This window comes from Apodemus sylvaticus, chromosome 13 (genome assembly GCF_947179515.1).
Source record: "Apodemus sylvaticus chromosome 13, mApoSyl1.1, whole genome shotgun sequence".
Classification (NCBI taxonomy): domain Eukaryota; kingdom Metazoa; phylum Chordata; class Mammalia; order Rodentia; family Muridae; genus Apodemus; species Apodemus sylvaticus.
This window is the reverse complement of record NC_067484.1, coordinates 33,291,892-33,311,987: the sequence shown is the minus strand read 5'-3', so window position 1 is coordinate 33,311,987 and position 20,096 is coordinate 33,291,892. Positions and strand designations below refer to the sequence as shown.

The 20,096-nt window shown below is 41.5% G+C and overlaps 1 protein-coding gene across 1 annotated transcript in view; it reads right to left on the bottom strand.

Moving 5' to 3' along the window:
* Nars1 (asparaginyl-tRNA synthetase 1) overlaps nt 1–20,096 on the bottom strand; it is a 581,145-nt gene that overhangs the window by 291,295 nt on the left and 269,754 nt on the right. The window lies entirely within an intron of this gene.

The following is a 20,096-nucleotide window of genomic DNA, read 5'->3' as shown; positions in this document are numbered from 1 at the left end:
GCTTTTTCAGACATCTTTGCTGCTAGTCTACCTTCCTTCTGTATGTCTCACCTCTTCCCTATTTTTACCACTTCCCCCTTCAAATCACTTGCTAGTCCCGCCTTTGTTGCTCCCCACATGATGCCCTTATACGTTTTCTAAAGTGCCCCTAAGTTTTTCCTACACTTCCTCTTTTTTAGATTACAGGGGACTTAGAGAGGAGCAGAGGATGAATTAACCTGAGGTGAAGGCTAGAAGAAAGCGATCCAATTCAATTTTAGCCTCTAGACACCCGTAATTTTTGAAATTGAGATTTAGAAGATAGAAAATCATAGGCAGGTGTAGTGCACAGATCTGTAATTCCAGTACTCCGTGTCAGACAGTGGGTCTGATATAAGAGGATTCCAAGTACGGGGCCATCCTGAGCTCTAGAATAAAATCCTGTAATAAAAAATAAAGAAAAGAAAATTTTAAAGCAAACAAACAATAGAGAGTAAGTAAACCACACGAAAAGATTAAGCAATGGCACTGGCTAGCGTTTATTATTTACTTTCTCCCTGGAGATTCACTGCATCCACCTGGCATTAAACCCCATTACAAGCCTATGAGAGGGCGTTATCACCTCCCTTCATAAGTTACTGTCAGTGAGTGGCATTTGGCTCCACATCAAAGTCCATCTGATGCTAATCACCATGGCCTGACCAGCATATAGCAATAAATGGCAGAGTCATTTATTGGCACTTCTATGAAGTGGTGATGGGAATAAGGAAAGGGCCAAGATGTAAGCAAGAGGAAAGGAAGGAAGGATCAGGTGGTGATAAGCCAATATTTAGTGAGCACATGTTACACATGAGGCATTCTGGAAGGTGTCTGCTATGAAGATGCCCAGCGCATTCATTCTCCGGCCAGTCCTGATCAGGATTTGGGCTCAGCAGTCACTGGTCAAGCCAGTAACTGAGCAACACCTGCACCTGTTCCTTGCCCCTTGTCTTCCATTGCCAGTGACTTTGACATGATTTGTCCTGAATGCCATCTGAAGATAGCCAGATGCCTACTTCATACATGCCTATATATACATTTACATGCTGTGTATAAAGCATTTGGCATAGCTCCTGGTAAATAGCAGTTGTTGGCCAGTGTTTCTGGCCAATAAATCATTATGATTTATTTTGCCAGAATATTACAATAAAGGTGGAATTCACTAGAGCCATCAAATAATTAAATCAAATACAGGGAAGCTGGGTCATGAGGTTGTGGACACCTGGTCTACTCTCTTTCCCTGCACATTGTGTTATTTGGAGTGTCTGTATTTTTCTTCATGCAAAATTCCATTGTCCTCATATCTAAACTTATAGGTCCTTCAAAACCTAAATTTAACAGGTTTTAACAAGTTTTCTTGGTTTGTATCCTTGTCTAAAAGACAAGGTGTCTTTTAGAATAAGACTACACAGTAGAAATATAATATGATCCATATATGCAATTTCAGATATTTGTATTCCAGTATATTCCAAACATTATCATGTTCGCACATATCAAATATAAAATCAATAATGGGGAACTTAGTTTTCTTTTGTTCCACCAAACCTTTAATATATGGTGGTTTTTATTATATATTTGCAGCACGTCTTACTTTGGACTAGCTATAGTAGTGCGAGCAGCCACATGAGGCCAGTGGCTAGTGTTTTCAGACATTTCACCTTTAGCACAAGCGTTAATTATGGGTGGAGGAGTGGATCATTAGAGTGGCAGGTGGTCCCATGGTCTCTCTGCCCCCAGGGAATCTGAAAAGAAGGAATCTGTTTCCGCCCAAAGCAAATCACAGGAACCCATCTAAGGCCGTGCTGATAATACATTCATAGAGTTTCACACCCCAGCACACAAACAGGCTCTGGCTAAACTGGCTTTTAAAGAAAATACCTTCAGGTCTGTAATCACCCCCACCACCACCTACAACCCAGTTCACAGTCAACATTCTCAGCTACATCCCAGCACTCCCTTGTAAATGAGCACCAAAGCACAGACATGGTTCTGAATAATTTATTCCTTTTTGTTTTTAAAGTTTCCTGAGCATCCACTATGTTCTAAGATGATTAAGGGATGGCTCCTAACTGACTTCAAGAGAACCTAAGAGTATTAGACAAGACTCCCACTGGTCCTTTCTGGAATTTGAATCAGAATTGTCATGATTATATCCCAGAATGGGAACACTGATGACTTCCTATGCAGGAACTGCCTTTGCTCCTATTTTGTTGCATTTGTAATATATATTATATATGAATATATATGCTATATATAATATATATACAAATAAATATACAAATATATATATATATACATATGTGTGTATATATATATATATACCCATCCTTTCCCCTTTTAGATACCCATTACCTACCTGCATCCTCACAGAGGCCAAGAAAAGAGGACACCTGTGTGACAGTCACACAGCTGTTTGATGCTCATTCAAGGACAAGCTGTGTGGTCCCTGGCTGATTTCTTTCCAAAGCCAGACAAAGTGGGGAGGGGTTGTTGTTGCCACACTTAAATCACCTTCCTTTATGGGGCCACGAGGAAAGATGTCCTCTACCTCACCTCACTTGGTGACATGGGGAATTTTATCACTGTACCATATGTTGCAAGGACTAAGTAAGACTGAAAGAAAACTACCAACAAGTCCAGTTAGAAGTGGAACCAAATGACTAAATTGCTTTTCTTCGCCCAATAGCACTTCCAGATGCTCATCAGCCTGGGAAGTAGCTTCAGACTTCTTGTACCGCGTCATACTCCCAAAAAGACATGACCTGTGGGGGAGGGGCACAGAGAGCTCACACAGGTGAAACAGTATGTTGAGGGTCATACTGATGAAATAGCATGTTGTGGTGGTTTGAGTAGGAATGGCCCCCATACGCTCATGTTTTTGAATGCTTGGCCCATAGGTAGGATACTTGGCACTTTTAGGAGGTGTGGTCTTGTGGGAGTGGGTGTGGTCTTTTTGAAGGAAGTGTGTCACTGTGCAGACAGGCTGTGAGGTCTCATATATCCAAGCTAGACCTGTTGGGGTGCAGTCTTCTGCTGCCTGTGGATTAAGACGTAGAACTCCCAACTCCTTCTCCAGCATCATGTTGATCCGCATGCTGCCATGCTTTCTGCCATGACAGTAGTAGACTAAGCCTCTGAAACTGTAAGCCGACCCCAATTGAATGTTTTCCTTTGTAAGAGTTACCATGGTCACGGTGTTTCTTCATAGCAACAAAACCTAAGACACATGCTTACTACAATGCAGGGACTCTCCACGCCCTTCGGAACCACCATCACTACTTGCATTTCATAGGAATAGGGATGGAAGCTGAAACACAGGTGAGTTAAGTCTCTCTCCCTCTCCCCCTCCCCCTCCCCCTCCCCTCCCCCTCCCCCTCCCCTCCCCCTCCACCTCCCCCCCCCTCTCTCTCTCCTGTACAAACTTCCCTCAAAATAGAAACAAGAATGGGCAACCAAGGCTGAGACATCACTAACTTAGACAACAGTTCTCAGACTGGGTGAGATGCTGAAATCTCCCACCTCAGATCCAAGTTTCTGGAATAAGTAGGGGCAGATATCTGTATTTTTCTCATTTTTATTATTTCTTTTATTTTTTGAAATTATAACATAATCATACTATTTCTCAATTCCTTTTTCTTTCTGCAAGCCCTCCCATCCACCCTCCTGTCATGCCTATGGCTTCTCTTGGGATATATATATATATATCCCCAAATACACATAGCAACCTGCTCAGTCTGTATAATGTTACTTCTCTGTATGTTTTTAGGGCTGACCTTTTGGTATTGGTTAACAGTCGCCTCCCAGGAAATGTTACTATATAGCTGGGATACCAATCCCCTTACTTAGGATATGGGAAATCCTAAAATACGAAGAAGTATTTAAGAAAGAATAAAAAGCAAAAAGACAACACAAGAAGAAGGAAAAAACTCGCCCCCCCCCCCATGAAAGAGTTGGCCAGTATCGGCCCTGTACTGTGGCCCCTAAGAGGCTCTGCTTCCCTTCTGCATCCCACTCCCTCCCCCATTCAAAGCATTCTACTAGAAAGGAAAAAAGACTAGTGTAAACCAAATTTTCCTTGTTAAGAATGCTCTATAAAGATTGTTTTATTGCTTTATTTGGAGTTTGATTTTTTTTCAGCATACCAAGCAAAAATGAGCATTAGTATTCCACACACCCACAGAGGTGACCTTTGGTATTCTAGGAAAGTAGTGTAACAGACTGTTCATATTGGGCTTGTGTTTGATGCTATTTCTTTCCCTAATAACGATTCCCATAATTTAGGTCATTACATGGGAGCATTAGAGAGGCCCTTCAGGACCATACATCCAGCCCAGCACCCCATGAGGGATCAATGGAGGGATCATTCAAGGAACACAAAATTGCCATCTCACGGATTTGAGTTTCTCCCTCAGCATAGCCCCTTTCTAACAACAAGGACTCTTATGTTATCCATCTGTAAAATGGAAACCCTGAGTCCCATCTCCATAGTAATACAGAATTGAGAAGGATAAATAAATCAATGACAAATGCTACCTCTCCTTATTAGTCTAAAATCCTATATGTTTTTCAACTATTTCTACACACAGAGGCATTTTATGTTTTTGCCACTAATATCCGACACGTTCTTTGGTTTCAGTCTCATATAGAGGCACACCCAGGGGCCACCTTGGCAGGAGTTTCCGTGTGTCAAACCTTTTCTCCTAGCAGTTTGCCCGACTGCCAGGAAGTCATTATTGACATCCATTAAGGAGAAAGCCATATGATAATTGGAAGGGGACCTGTGCTGGCTAGTTTTATGTCAACTTGACCCAAGCTAGAGTCATTTTGCAAGATAGCCTCAACTGGAAAACAAAATGCTCCCAATAGCTTGGCATATGGGCAAGCCTGTGGTGCATTTTCTTGATTGGTAATCAATGTGAAAGAGCGTAGCTCACTGTATATGGTGCCACCCATCAGCTGGTGGTCCTGGATACGATAAGAAAGCAGACAGAGCAATCTATTAGGAGCAAGCCAGTAATCAGCATTGTTTGGTGGCTTCTGCTTTAGTTTCTGCCTCCAGGTTTCCACCTTGAAATCCTGCTGTGATATCCCTTTACAGGGGACTGTAACTGGGACACGTGAGATGCAATAAATCCTTTTCTCCCCAAGTTACTTTTATCGTGGTGTTTTATCACAGCAATAGAAACTGTAATTAAGACAGAAATTAATACCCAGGGTAAGATATTGCTGTGACAGATCAGGGCATATGTTTTAGAGATGACTGTGGAGGTTTTTGGAACTTGGAAAAAGCCATTGGGTGCTTGGAGCTCAGCGGGCTGTTGCCTGCCAGCTTGTAAGATAAGCATGCAGATAAGTACAGATGATGTATGCCTGGCTTGTGAAGTTTCAGAGGGACGTGTTGAATGGCCCTAAAGACTCTATCAGGGCCATTGATGTATTTAATTAAGAACCACCAAAATGAAAACTCTGCTTTACTAGGTCAATGGATACTAACCAGCTGTGGCTGAATCAGTTGTAAACAAGAAAAACCAGCATCATTGAGGCAAAACCTTCTGGGAAGTATTTCCTCTTTGATGTCATATAGAAGCTGTGGTTCTGAGAGGGACAAGGCTGCATCTCATGTCAGCAGCCACATTTGGTAATGTAAGAGTCACTCGGGTGGTAATCGTTTGAAGGCATCAAAGGGTCATTGAGCTCTGCTGAGGCTTAGGACTGTGTTGTAGGACTGGAGTCTCTGAGAAAGGCTAGCTGAGGCCATTGGTGAAGGTGCAGCCTCATTTGCAGTAGAAGGCTCAGGAGTGTAGGAGTTATGGAGAGAAGCTGAGGTTTGGCACTATGGGCCAAGGTCAGAGATCATGAAGAGAGCCCTAAAATGGTTATTGGTGTGAGTACAATTGTAGCAGGAGATACAGCATTTCAAAGGTTCCAGTACCATGGAAAGACCACCAAGAAAGCAACAGGGGTAAAATGGGGCCATCCTGAGCCCAGGAAATAAGCTGTGTGTGCTGCAGAGAAGTAGAATTGGCTGTTCAGGCCTTTGGAGACAGGAAGGATTGTGAGTGGGTCTCAGACATCAAATATTGAATGTTATACTGTTAAATTTTTATTCTGTTTTTATCTGATTATGCCTTTGCTATGGTTCATCCCTCTTGGAGTAGAAAAGCATGTAACTTACTTTTTATTTTGCAGGAGTTCACAGTTGAGAACTTTTGGAGTTTCAGAGAGTCTTTGTAATTTTAGAGAGACTAGATCTTTTTAAAGAAACTGAACTTTTAAATTTTTTAATTCGTAAAGACCATGGAACTTTTAGAGTTTGGTATGTGTTTTATATTGTGATGGTGATATTAATGTGACATCTTAAAGACAACAAGAAAGAAAAACTTAGGGTTGAGCCATGATGTGTTTGTATGTCAGATTGATAATGGGTCAATTGTGCTGGCTTGTTTTAAGTAAACTTGACACAAGCTAGAGTCATTTTGTAAGAGGGAACCTCAATTGAGATGTTTCCCCCTCTAGACTTGCCTGTGCACAAACTTGTGATGTCCTTTCCTGATTGATGATTGATGTGGGAGAGCCCAGTGCCACCTCTGGGCTGATGGCCCTGGGTTCTATAAGAAATCCTACTGAGCAAGCCATGAGAAGTACTCCACTAAAGAGCTTTTCCCCATTGCCTCTGCTTCAGTTTCTGCCTCCATGTTCCTGCCTTGGATTCCTGCCCTTAGTTTCCTTTATGATGGACTATGATCAGGGCATGTGAGGTGAAATAAACCTTTTCCTTTCCAAGTTGCTTTTGGTGTTTTAGCACACCAACAGGATAACAGACATTCTGTCTACATATTATGTTGTATTATGTCGTAAGGTATTGTAAAGATCAAATGAAAATGCAGATGGTACAAATTCTCAATTAGCTATTGTGTTCTGCACAACTATTTGACAACATCTGAATCTACCTTTTAACATATGTGTAACTGCTTGTCTGTGTGTTTGCAAAGTGTGTATACGGTGGATGTGTGCAAGCTCATGTATATGCATGTTGTGAATGCAGGTATATAGATAAAGATAAAGGGGCAACCTTGGGTGTCAGTTCTTGCCTTTCATCTCATTTAAGTCAGTGTTCTTGTTGTTTGCCACTACATATGACAGTCTAGCTGGACCACAAACTTCTGAGGATTGTTCTATTTCATAGGTATGCTGAGGTTACAGTCACATGCTACCATATGTAGGTTGGTTCTGGATATCTGACTCTGCTCCTCAGGCTTGTGAGAAAGTATTTTATCTGCCAAGCCATCCCTTCAGCCCCAGAGATACTTTTGATAATCACAACAAATATATAGAAGAGAAACCGTGCTAAATATTCTACAAGGTACAAGAAACCACAACAAAGAATTATTTTTCCTGAAATATCAGTAATCCCAAGATTGAAAGAGGACCTACAACCTGGAAGGACTCAGACATTATTCCTAAAACAAAGATTGTTGAGAGAAGGGCTCCAGGGTATTTCAGTGCCAGTGTCATCTTCCTTCCAATAGTTCCTTAGCCCTCCTCCCAGCAGGTCAGAGGAGGCACACATCACTTAGAAGCCTTGCTCTAGGCAAGTTCACAGAACAATGTGGAGGAACCTATCTCCCAAGCCACTGAGTACTTGGAAGATACCTCAAAAAGAAAAGGTCATTGTCTTAGCTAGGGTTTCCATTGCTGTGAAGAGACACCATGACCAAGGCAACTCTTATAAAGGACAACATTTCATTTGGGCTGGCTTACAGATTCTGAGGTCCAGTCCGTTATCATCATGGGAAGCATGGCAGCATCCAGGCAGACAAGATGCTAGAAGAGCTCAGAATTCTACATCTTGTTCCAAAGGCAGCCAGGAGGAGACTGTCTCTTTCAGGCAGTTAGGAGGAAGTTCTCTTCTGCACTGGATAGAGCCTGAGCATAGGAGAAGACCTCCAAAGTCCTTCCCACGGTGACACACTTCCTCCAATCAGGTTATACTTTCTCCAATAAGGCCACACCTCCTAACTGAAGCACTCCCCATGGGCTAAGCATATTCAATTCACGACAAGCATAAAGAAACTGAGCATGACATGACTAGCATGGGGTTCATGCCATGGGCCCTGTTTTACTCTTAGTCACTCCTTCATCATATTTTCCAGAATAACTTGATTAGTTTCTGTTGAATCCTGCTCTTCCTGTAGATTGCAAATCCCAGTATCAATCACTGCTTAAGAAAGTGACTTAAGAAAGGGAAATTATTTCCTGGCTTCCTTAACTAGGTGGTCCCATTTTATTATTTGTTCATTTCCCCTCAATTCTTCACAGCACCTTCCACACAGGTTGTTTCACTTAAAATCAAACAACAACAAAACAATAACAGGAGAATACGCTTGGGTCAAAGTTCATCTCCTTCATTTATGTTGCCATTTCATCTGATTTGTTGCTCATCATTATATTCATCACACAAAGCACGGTGCTTGACACATAATAGAACTCTACACGTATTTGTTGAATGAGGGGATATGGCTCCCAAAGGTAAGTTAAAAGGCACCATTAAAACAAACAAGCAAGACCAAAAGTAACGAAGGCAGAGGTAGACCAAGAAGGATGAAAGCTTCCTACTACATTGTGAGCCTCCTCTGTGCTAAGACTAGCTTTTGGCCCAGTGGTATCTTTCTGGTACAATGTCTGACTGTTTTCCAATTTCTCTGAACACACACACAAGTCTATTGCAACAAGAGATTACCAGGAGGTCTGTTCCCCGGAACCAAATCGAGCATCTTTAGGTTTGGCCCAGAAGCTAATGATAACCCACTGGCAAGTTTTCTGTAATTTTGAGTAACTCCCTTCTGTTTGCAGTCCTTGAGAAGGCAACTTGGAGCTATAGCAACCTTCCATCCCAGCCATCTTGTTTATCCTGCCGAGGATCTCTTACCAAGGAACTCCTGAAAATTACAGAGCCAACCTCAGCTTTCACAGGCTGTGAAACCCATATCTGGCAACATGACAAGACCAAACCCTGCTGCTGAGGCCAAGTGGAGATGACCTGCCGATAAGGAAGTGACACTCCTGCTACCATCTCCTGTGCAGTGGATTCCTGGGAGCCCCCCAAGGGGAGCACAAGGCTTCTATGCATCATACTCCAGTGATGAATTCGAAGGCATAGCAACTGTAAGGACTGTTTTGTTGTTTTCTGGAAAAATACTGAGCTTTTGTTCAAATGAGATTCAAGCCAACTTGAAAGGTGGAATGTGCTAAAGTCATCGATGTCACGGCCAATGAAAACAGGTTTGCACATGCTGTAATATCTACTGTGCACGCTTCTATTTTTGAAGTGGAGGGTGGGAGGCATTGAGTGGAGGACAAGAGGGAAGCAGGGAGACAGAGAGGAAGCGGAAAGAAGAAGGAGGGACAGAGGAGCAACGAGGGGGAAAGGGTACTCATTTGGAGGCTTTTTTTTTTTTTTTAAATTAAATTCTGACACCAGGAAGCTCTGTGTGTATGGTAGCCCATTCTCTCCTACTGAAGCCTGAAGGCAAACCAAGATGCTGTGTCAATTACAAAGAAAATCAATGAAGATGCTGTTTGGGAGTCCTTTCGCCATTCTGCACGGATGGTATCCTCCGCTCTCCAGCGCGATTCATTTACTTCCATCCTCTCTAGGGGAGGCTGACATATTGCTGCTCTGAAGAATCTGGAGTGAAATCACCTTCGTCTCTTACTTGTCCCTCTGAGCAGTTTGGTAAATGAGCATCACATGGCCCGCTTGGGACTATAGGTCAGAAGGGTAAGACCTCATTGGGTCAGCCTTAGACTACCCTTACCTTTACCAGCCTGGCTTCTGCCTACCCCAGGTGCCCCAGGCCCATGAGGATTCCAGAGCTGAGAATCTCCATGAATTTCCACACTTGCACTTCTCCATCCCATAACTGTCCATCCCTAAATTAGTGCCTGCTCCAGAGCTAGTATCTTCCTAAATCAACAGCTTTGAAAACAGAACCTTTCAGCAAGATAAACGCAGCTCCCGCGCAGGTCCTACCATGCCAAAACTCAAGGAAAGGAATATAAAGGGGACAGCTGGTAAAAACTCAATGACTGGCGGGTAAATTACACAAAACTAAAATAATTTGAGTAACATAAAAAATGTTTCTATAGTAGTTCTCTAAGACAGTGTATTGTCTGTTAAAGATGCTGCGAGATTGATGACATGATTTGTATAAGCTCAGTCCTGGAGTGGCACTATTTGGAGTTTTGGCCTTGTTGGAGTAGGTGTGTCACTGTGGACGTGGGCTTTAAGACCCTCACCCTAGCTGCCTGGAAGTCAGTCTTCAGCTAGCAGCCTTCAGATGAAGATGTAGAACTCTCAGCTCCTTCTGCACCGTGCCTGCCTGGATGCTGCCATGCTCCCACCTTGATGATAATGGACTGAACCTCTGAACCTGTAAGCCAGCCCCAATTAAATGTTGTCCTTTATAAGCGTTGCCTTGGCCATGATGTCTGTTCACAGCAATGAAACCCTAACTAAGGCAACTGCCAAGTTTAAGAAAGCAGACACCTGCTTGTGAGGCTGGGCCTCTTCGATTGTAAAGCCGTGTCTTTGAATAAGTAATGACCTTCTCCTTTGGTGCCACATTCAACTTTAAGTATTTCTAAGAAACTAAAGGCTTTAGATACCATGTTAGTTTCTAACCAGCACATCAGCAATTTTGCACAAGCTAGATTAAAGTAACATAAACATTCTCTTACAGTTCTGGGGCATCAGAAGTCTAGATAGGTCAGCAGGGCTGAATTATTTCTAGAGCCTCTGCAAAGGGATGTTTTCGGTTGCTTTTTCCTCTTTATAGGAGCTGCCAGAATCTTTGCCTCAGAACTGTCTTCCATTTTAAAGAAGCAGAAGTTTAGTCCCTGGGAGCTCTGGGGGTACTGGTTGGTTCATATTGTTGTTTCTCCTATGGAACTTCAATGGGAATAGGATAGGGTGTTTTTGGAGTGGAAACCAGGAAAGAGGATAACATTTGAAATGTAAATAAGAAAGTATCTAATAAAAAAATAAAGAAGCAAAAGACTTCTCCAACACCTCTCCCATTTTCTTCCATCTTTCTCTTCTCTCCTTCTGCTTCTCCAACTCTCTCTTTTGTCATATCCCCTTCTCTGTTCCTGACCCTCTAATGGGGACCTGGTGGTTACACTGGGCTCCCCAATCTCCCTGCTTCCAAAGGTTTTAACCACACCAGTAAACTCAACCATTTTGCATCCAGGGAAACAGAGTCACTGGATGAAAGGACTGCAATGTGGATACAGGGGAGGCATTTTCATGTCTATCATTTTCCTTAACTTTCTAGTATGATGAATGATGTAATCAGATTCTTCCTGGATAAATGGCTGGAAGAAAAATGAGAAGCTATTAAAACCTGGGTAAGAGGAAACTATGGTATGGAACAGGGATAAAAGTGTGGAGTTGAGAGCCAGGGCTGACATAGTGTTAATTCCAAAGGCTTACTCCCTGACTTTCTGAGAACATGGCAAGGGTTTGTTTTACGGTCATGCTTGCAGTCTCTCCCCACCCCCATAATTTCTATGGCTTTGCCAGGGGCTCTGCTTAGACAAAGCTCAGGTCTGAGAAAGCTAGATGACCTAAGTTTAGCTTTACAGATGCCTCCCAGGCTCATTGGTTCTTCCTGAGATATCCTTAATGTTACTGTGGCCCGAGACTGTGGTGCCAACAATCACCAAGTTTTGATAGGTTTCCCTGAAGTCAGACTACCAAACGGACCAGCCATTGTGGTTGCTGCTGCTAGACCACCATCACATTCTGGAGGGTGAAACAAGTCCTCTTACTTTTATCTTTGATTCAGTAGCTTAGGCATTCAGGAAGGCATTTGCAAGGATGTGAAGACCTCAACTGCTGGCAACTCACTGGCTATGACAGACTTACCATGGTCCTATGAAGGTCTCATAGATACCCCAATGTAGGGGAATCAAGGGTGGGGAGGTGGGAGTGGGGAGGTGGATGGAGGAACACCCTCATAGAAGCAGGGGAGGGGGATAGGAGAGGGGGTTTCTGGGAGAGGGGGAAACTGGGTAAGGGGATAACACTTGAAATGTAAATAAATTAAAATAACAATTCAAAGAAGAAGGAGGAGGAGAAGGAGAAGGGGAAGGGGAAGGGGAGGGGAAGGGGAAGGGGAAGGGGAGGGGAGGGGAAGGGGAAGGAAGAAGAAGAAGAAGAAGAAGGAGGAGGAGGAGGAGGAGGAGGAGGAGGAGACTCAAGACTGCAGCCTATGCTGGTAAATGAGTTAAATAAGTTCAATTTATTTTTCTACATTGAAACTACTCAACTTTAAAGAAGGAATTTACTACTAGCACATATAATGAAACAATTTATCTCAGAAACTTTTTGAGTGAAAGAGATAAGACAATATATTTAGAATAGTCCTGTGTATAGGAAGCTAAGGAACTGGGGCCACCATGAGAAAAACCAGAAAAGTCTTGTGTATGGAAGGGGATGGCCTGGAAGGAGGTGGGGAGATGTTTGAGATTTTGAACATATGCCTGACTGGAATTATGGTGGTTCTAAAATGTCTGTGTGCATGACATTGCATTCGTGAAATCTATGCATCTCACTGGAAATAAATTATACCTCGTGTCAAAAAGCAAAATAATAGTTAAAAGTAGGATAGATTGAAAACCTTGTGTGAGAAATTACAGAAGTGGCTAACCCATGAGCAGTCCATCCTGAGACCCATGCCACCCGAGAGATCTCACCCCTGACACAGCCTGGAGGGCCAAGAATCAGAAGCTGGATAGCCCAGAGATCTAGAATAGAACCCAACATGCATGAAAATTGTCAATGAAATGATATCCTATGATCTTCTTCTATACTCACAGATTGGTGCCTAGCCCAATTTCCATCAGAGATGCTTTGTCCAACAGCTGATGAAAACATGCAGAGACCCACAGCCAAACATTAGGTAGAGCCTTGGGAATCCTTCAGAATAGGGCAAGGGACAATTAGGGGTCAAGGACACCACAAGAAAACTTACAGAATCAACTAACCTGGGCTCGCAGAGGCTCACAGAGACTGAATTGACGACCACAAAGCCTGTATGGGACTGACATAGACCTCCGCATGTATGTTATAGCTGTGTAGCTTTGTCCTCTTATGGGACTCCTAACACTGGGAGCAGGGCCTGTCTCTAACTCTTTTGCTTGCTTGTGGGACCCCTTTCCTCCCAGTGGGTTGCTTCACCCAGTCTTAATACAAGGAATGGTGCCAAGTCTTACAGCAAGTTGATATGTCAGGTTTGGTTGGTATTAAGAGGAGGCCTGCCCTTTTCTGAATTGAAACGAAAGGAGTAGTGAGTAAGTGGGTGGAGGGTAGATGGGGAGAAACTGGGAGGAGAAGAGGAAGGGGAAATTGCTGTTAGAAAGTAAACATAGACAGACAAACAGATAGACAGACTGAGAGAGACAACAGATAAGAAAAGAAAACCTTGTGTGCATATGTAGTCAGATTTCTCAACTACAGGAACTGATGGGAAAAGCAATATTCAAAGGGAAAATGGCTAAAGAATTGATGAGAGATGGCAAGTCCTCCTCTAGAAAGCATGCGTGAAGTGCCAAGAAAAACAAACAAAGATAAATCTCCATTTAGACATTAAATGGTGACACTGCAGAATATTATAGATAAAACCATAAAAGCTATGAGAAAGACAGGGGAAATATTACCCATAAAGAAATGTTTACTAAACTGAACTCAGTCTTTCCATCAGCAAAATCATACATGTGTGGATGCCAAAAGACAACTGAATAGTGTCTTCAACTGTTGCTTACAATATATATAAACAATATATATAAACAATATATATATATATATATATATATATATATATATATATATATATATATATACCCTTTTACCTGTTCAAGAATAAAGACCAAACAAGGCATTTTAAATACATTTTTCGAAAACCACCTTTTGTATACATTTGCAAACATTCTCCATCTTTAAATAAAAAAAAAAGTTACACTGTACACAAGGAGTGAGCCAATAAGACCAGAAACTGTGAAACAGATTGGTAATTTTCCTACCTACCAACTACAGTCAGCCAAAAGAGAACTTTCATTTTGTATTTTAAAAGATAAAACAGCATTGGATCTGGAGAGACAGTTCAGTTGGTCAAGGGCTTTCCCGGACAAAAGGTAGAACCTGAGTCCAATCCCCGGAACTCAGATAAAATACATGCTGGGCACAGAAGTGTGTGCCTGAAATCCCAGCCATGGAAAACCAAGTAAAGGGCTTGCAGATCAGCCAAGTCAGGTCAAGGCAATGAGCTACAGGTCAGTGAGAGACCCCCGTCTCTAAACAACAAACAGAGAGAGAGAGAGAGGAGAGAGAGAGAGAGAGAATAAAGGGAATATAGGCTGAATAGTCCTAATTCTAAAATTTAAAATCCAAAATGCTTCAAATACAGAAACTTTTGGAGTTCAGATACGAAGCTACAAGTGAAAAATCCTACTTCTTATCTTACATGACAGATTATAATCAAAGCACAGTCACACTAATAAATTGTATAAAATTCCAATCAGGTTATTAGGAATATATGAAAGACAAGTTTTTCATTTGGACTAGGGTCTCATCTACAAGATATATATACATATATGTATATATATATGTATTTGCATATATGCACATGTGTGCGTGTGTGTATACATGTGTGTCTCTCTATGTGTAATATTCCAAAATCTGAGCAAATAGAAAATCTAAAAACATTTTGGGTTCTGAACATTTTGATAAGAAGTACTTAATAAATATATTTACGAATACACATGTATAATAAGTGATCAGGGTAAAAAACTTGAAAATCATAAACCGATAAAGAAAATACTGAAATTATCCAGAATTGAGCACCTGCAGATCACACTGCTGTCTCCGTGATAGATACCCTATGCCGCTTCACATTTCTCTCCAGATGACCTTCAATTACAGTCACTTTTGTATGAATATAGCTAGTCTCAGTGCTTGGGTTCTTTCTGCAGTCACTACTTTCCACAATGTGTTATAAATATCCTTGTACATTCCTCTCTGTAAGAGTTGCTATTTGTTGAGCCAGACCCTTGCAAAGGCTGTCATAGAATATTTTGACCACTGTCACAAAAATCTGACCTTTTGATACAGATGAGCCATCTGAATACCCTTGAGGCATCCAGGGAGTGCAAATAGTACTGAGTTGGGTGGCAAAGATGGAATCTGCCTAAAGCTATCCCATCCACACCATTTACAACCTCCAGACCTAACCTGAGTGGCACATCCTGGGCTCTAATTTAGACGGATAAGTCCACCTAATCTTAGCCCACCTGTACCCTGCCCCCCCCAATACCCATACATATCCCTGGTTGCACATCCAAATCCAGTGAGCCCTGACTGTGTCATTCCCAGCCACTAGGCCTGGCACCAATTGCATTCTTCTGTGTACCAACCGAGGATGCTGAACTGGTTTGATCCAAGCCCACCTGCAACCTATATCCAAACTCAAAGTCTAGCCTGGGCCATACATATGCTGATGAGACCATGTCTGCCTGTGCTACCCCCAACCACTAGGCTTACCCAAGATGCACGAACCCATTCTGCTGAGTCTGTTGGACCTTTGCCCACCTATACCATATACAATGACCATACTTAGCCAGGTTATACACCCTGTGTTCAGACTGTTAAATCCCAGACACCTTGTTCTCCTGCATTGCATCCAATTTCCAGGCTTAAGCTGATATGCACATCTGTCTGCTGGATCAGCCTGCTGAGTCCCTGGAACCTCCCCTGACCCTGCTGCCCCTCAGTTGTACAACCTGTATGATGTGGAGCTGGCTGAGTGATGCTAGCACACTTGCACCACCCTCATATTCACAGGAATAATACTGCATAGCATGGCTTGCATGTCAGCCTATGCAGATCCAGCTACTACTTCTATTTGCATGCATTCTTAAGGCTGAATTGGAATCACCTGTATTCCTCCAGTGGAAAATCAACACCAAACCCTCTCAAGATGTGCTCTATCAACTCCTGATCACTGATCTGCAATCACCCAAGCCAACAAAATAAAACTGCCACTCAAGAGTGGTCTCAAGTCTCACATAAGAAATGAAACCAATAAAAAGAAGTTCATGTGTCCAAGTATTATCATAAACATACAAATGATGTGAAAAGCCAAGAAAGTAAGTATGCCCTTCCTAAACTTTACCAGTCTTAGAGAAATTGTTTCAATGGCAATTACTTAGTCGAATCCCAGGCCACAGACCTTATAAAAAAAAAAAAAACCACAAACTTCAGCAAAGAATCAAATGGTTTAAAAAAAAAAAGACATCAGAAAAGCATCTCAAGGGACTTAAATAGAATAGCAGCAAATGACTGAATGGGGCCCAAGAAAGCACATCATATTTCTGAATGGAAAGACAGGATTTGAAAACAGTAAGGAGATGGAAATATTGAAGTACTCTTAAGTTGTAAACAAAGACGGAATTGGAAAAAATGCACTAATCCAAATAGAAAACTCTGGGGAAAGCATTACCAATAGAATGGATCATGTAGAAAAATAGAATGGCAAGGATTTAAGATCAAATAGAGGAACTGGACCCCTCATCAAATTGTATGGAAAAACATTTGAGAACTGTGGGATAACATGATAGATCAATTTTTTAAATTATAGGTGTGGATGAAGGATAAGAATCCCAACTCAATAGCCCAGAGCAGATCTTCAAGAGGATCATGGGGGAAAAAAGTCCCCAAACAAAGGAGAGACATCAATATTAGAGATATTAGAAACAGAGAACACTTAGTAGACAAGACAAAAACAGAATCTCCCCATGGCTTACTATAGTTAAAACATAGAGTGTATCGAAAGAGGCAAGGTAAAACCACAAGTTGCATATATAGGAAAAGCTATTAGAATAACAGTTCACTTCTCAATGGAAACTTTAAAAGCCAAAAGAGCCTGAAACAATGTACTCCAGAAGCCAAGAGCACAGAAGCCAACCTAGACGTACCCAGCAAAACTACCTCCATAATTGAAGGAGAAAGAAAGAAAGACTTTCCCTGACATAAACAGGCTAAAGAAAAACCACGCCTACAAAGAATACTGGAAGCAAGACTTTGAAATGAAGGGAAAACTGAGTATAAGCAAGAAAATATAGGAAGAAAAGAAATGAAGCCATAATAAATGAAATACAAAATGGGAGTAAGAACACAAACAAAAAAGGAATGAAGGCAATCAACACAATCTTTCAACAGTAAGTAAATATTAATGACCTCAACTCCCCAATCAAAAGGAGCTAGTTGAATGGAATAAGAAACCAAGTCCAGCACCATTGTGGTGCTGCCTCTAAGCTCACCTGTGCGGCTGTTGACAGATTCACTTCCTTTTAGGCAGTTAGACTGAGGGTCTCAGTTCTCCAGTGGCTTTGATCCAAAGTCACACCAAGCTCCTTGCTGAGATGGCTGGAGAGTTGGGAGTCTGCTTCAAGAATCATAGCCAGATAGGCAGCCTCTTGACCTATCTTCTACCTCCCCCACACTTTCTACCTTACACTCCTCCTTACTGTTTTTCAAATGCAATAGGCACTCAGAGGTACAATTATTTTAACTAATTGTTTAACCTAAAATGTTCTTTCTCCAAACTGAACGGCTCAGCTGCTCACCTCCTCACCTTCTAGGGACCAGTCTGTAGAGAGAATATCTTGTGTATTGTATGGATGCATCACCTGTCAATTAAAACACCTATGGCCTATGGCTTCAGCAGGGAAATGGGAGGTGGGACATCAGAGAGGAGAAAGGATTCTGGGAGAGAGCCAGGCAGGAGATTCAGGGAAGATATGAGGAGACAGACACATTGTAACCAGCATAGGTGACCAGCCACATGGCAGACTGTCGACTAAAATAAATGGATTATCTTTAGTTATGATCTTGTCAGAGTAAAGCCTAGCTATATGGCTAAGGTATCCGTAAATTTATTTTGAGTCTGAGTCTTATTTCTGGAAACATGGAGCTGGGAGGCAGAATCAAGCCTAACTTCAACAGCTGTCCATAAGTATTAAGCTGTGAGGGGAAAGTGAAAGGGCAGAATCCTCACCCCCGGTTGGTACTCCCACCCACCCCTCAGCTTCTGTTTTCTCCATTGCTTATCATTGTCTGACATAGCAGACTGTTGTCTATTTGTCATGTTGTCGATTATCTGGCTATGCACTCTAAGTCCTGTGGATCTGAGATTTGCTTCTGCTCTGAATACATCCCTGGCTTCAAGAAGGACAGCTAGCAAATAGGTACTCAATAAATACTGAATTGTTATTTACTGTGATTTAGACAATACTTTAGAAACTAAAAATTACATGAATGCATAACAAAAAAATAGAAAGAAAGCCTATTTTCCTGTTCTCTAAAAGAAATTCGTCTTACTTCAAAAATAGCATCCTTATTAAACCGAAAAATGAAAGAAATGTGCTCCAAGCACATGGAGTACAATTTGCCAAGAAAACATTAAAATCCTAAGCATATATACACAGAACTGTGGCACACCCAATTTCATTTAAAAAAGGAAAGGAAAGGAAGGAAAGGAAAGGGAAGGGAAGGGAAGGGAAGGGAAGGGAAGGGGAGGGGAGGGGAGGGGAGGGGAGGGGAGGGGAGGGGAGGGGAGGGGAGAGGAGAGGAGAGGAGAGGAGAGGAGAGGAGAGGAGAGGAGAGGAGAGGAGAGGAGAGGAGAGGAGAGGAGAGGAGAGGAGAGGAGAGGAGAGGAGAGGAGAGGAGAAGAGAAGCCACACTGCTGGACCTGATAAGCCCCAACTCAGAAATAGCAGATTTCAATACCCAACTTTCTACAATAGAAAGATTACCTGGACAAAATATATAAACAGAAACCTCTGGATTAAACCATAACCATACAATTTACTCTGTAGCTAATGGAAACTTTTCTAAAATAGATCACATCTCTCTCTGTCTCTCTGTCTCTCTCTCTCTCTGTCTCTGTCTCTCTGTCTCTGTCTCTCTCTCTCTCTCTCTCTCTCTCTCTCTCACACACACACACCCTTAACAAACCAAGAAAAATTTAAATAGCTCTCTGTATCCTATATGACCACAATGTAATAACGCTTGAAGTCAAAAGTACCATACAAATATCTCATATTTACCTGAACTATGAAAAGTAACATATCATTTAATGATGAGTGGGCTAAAAAATTAACAAGAGAAATAAAAACTTTTTATGATTAAAAAGTTTTTTAATGACCACATAGCAAAACCTCATAGTAACATTAAAAGCAGTCCTAAGAGGGAATTTTATAGCTCCAAGCACCTATATTAAAAAGGTACAAATAAATAACTTTATGGTGCAACTCAAGAATTTGGAAAATGAAAAATAAGCCAAAAACAAATCAAGTAGGTGGTATAAGTAAAGTTGAAACAGAAATTCATTGAAATGGAAACAAAGACAACAATTAATAGACTCAAGGAATCTAAGAGCCTATTCTTTGAGAAGATAAAATAGATTGGTAGACCCTTGGCCCAACTAAGCAAGAGAAAGAAAAAGATGACTGAAATGAGCAGAATCAGAAATAAAAAATATTACAACAGGTACCAAAGGAATTCAGAATGCTGCAAGAGAATGTTTTTAAAACCAACACTCCACTAACTTAGAAAATTTTAAAAAGAGAAAATGTCTAGATTAATCCAAAGTTGAGCCAAGAAGTAAGCAACGACTTAAACAGAGCCACAACCAACAAAATTCAAACAGTAACAAAATTCCCTTCAAATAAAAAAAGCCCAGAGTCAGACAGATTCACAGAATACTTCTAAGACATTGAAAGAAAATCTACAACTAATATTTTTTTAATTTTTGTAAAAAAATGGATTTCCCTTATGTTTTGAGATTATAATATAATTATAAAATTTCCCCCTTTATTTTCCCTTCTCCAACCCCCCTCATACATTACCCTCTTGTGCTCTTTCAAATCTATGGCCCACTTCTTCATTATTTATACATGATGTATAATAATTTTGAATATTATTTTGAATATATGTGTTCAAATAATTTTGAATATAT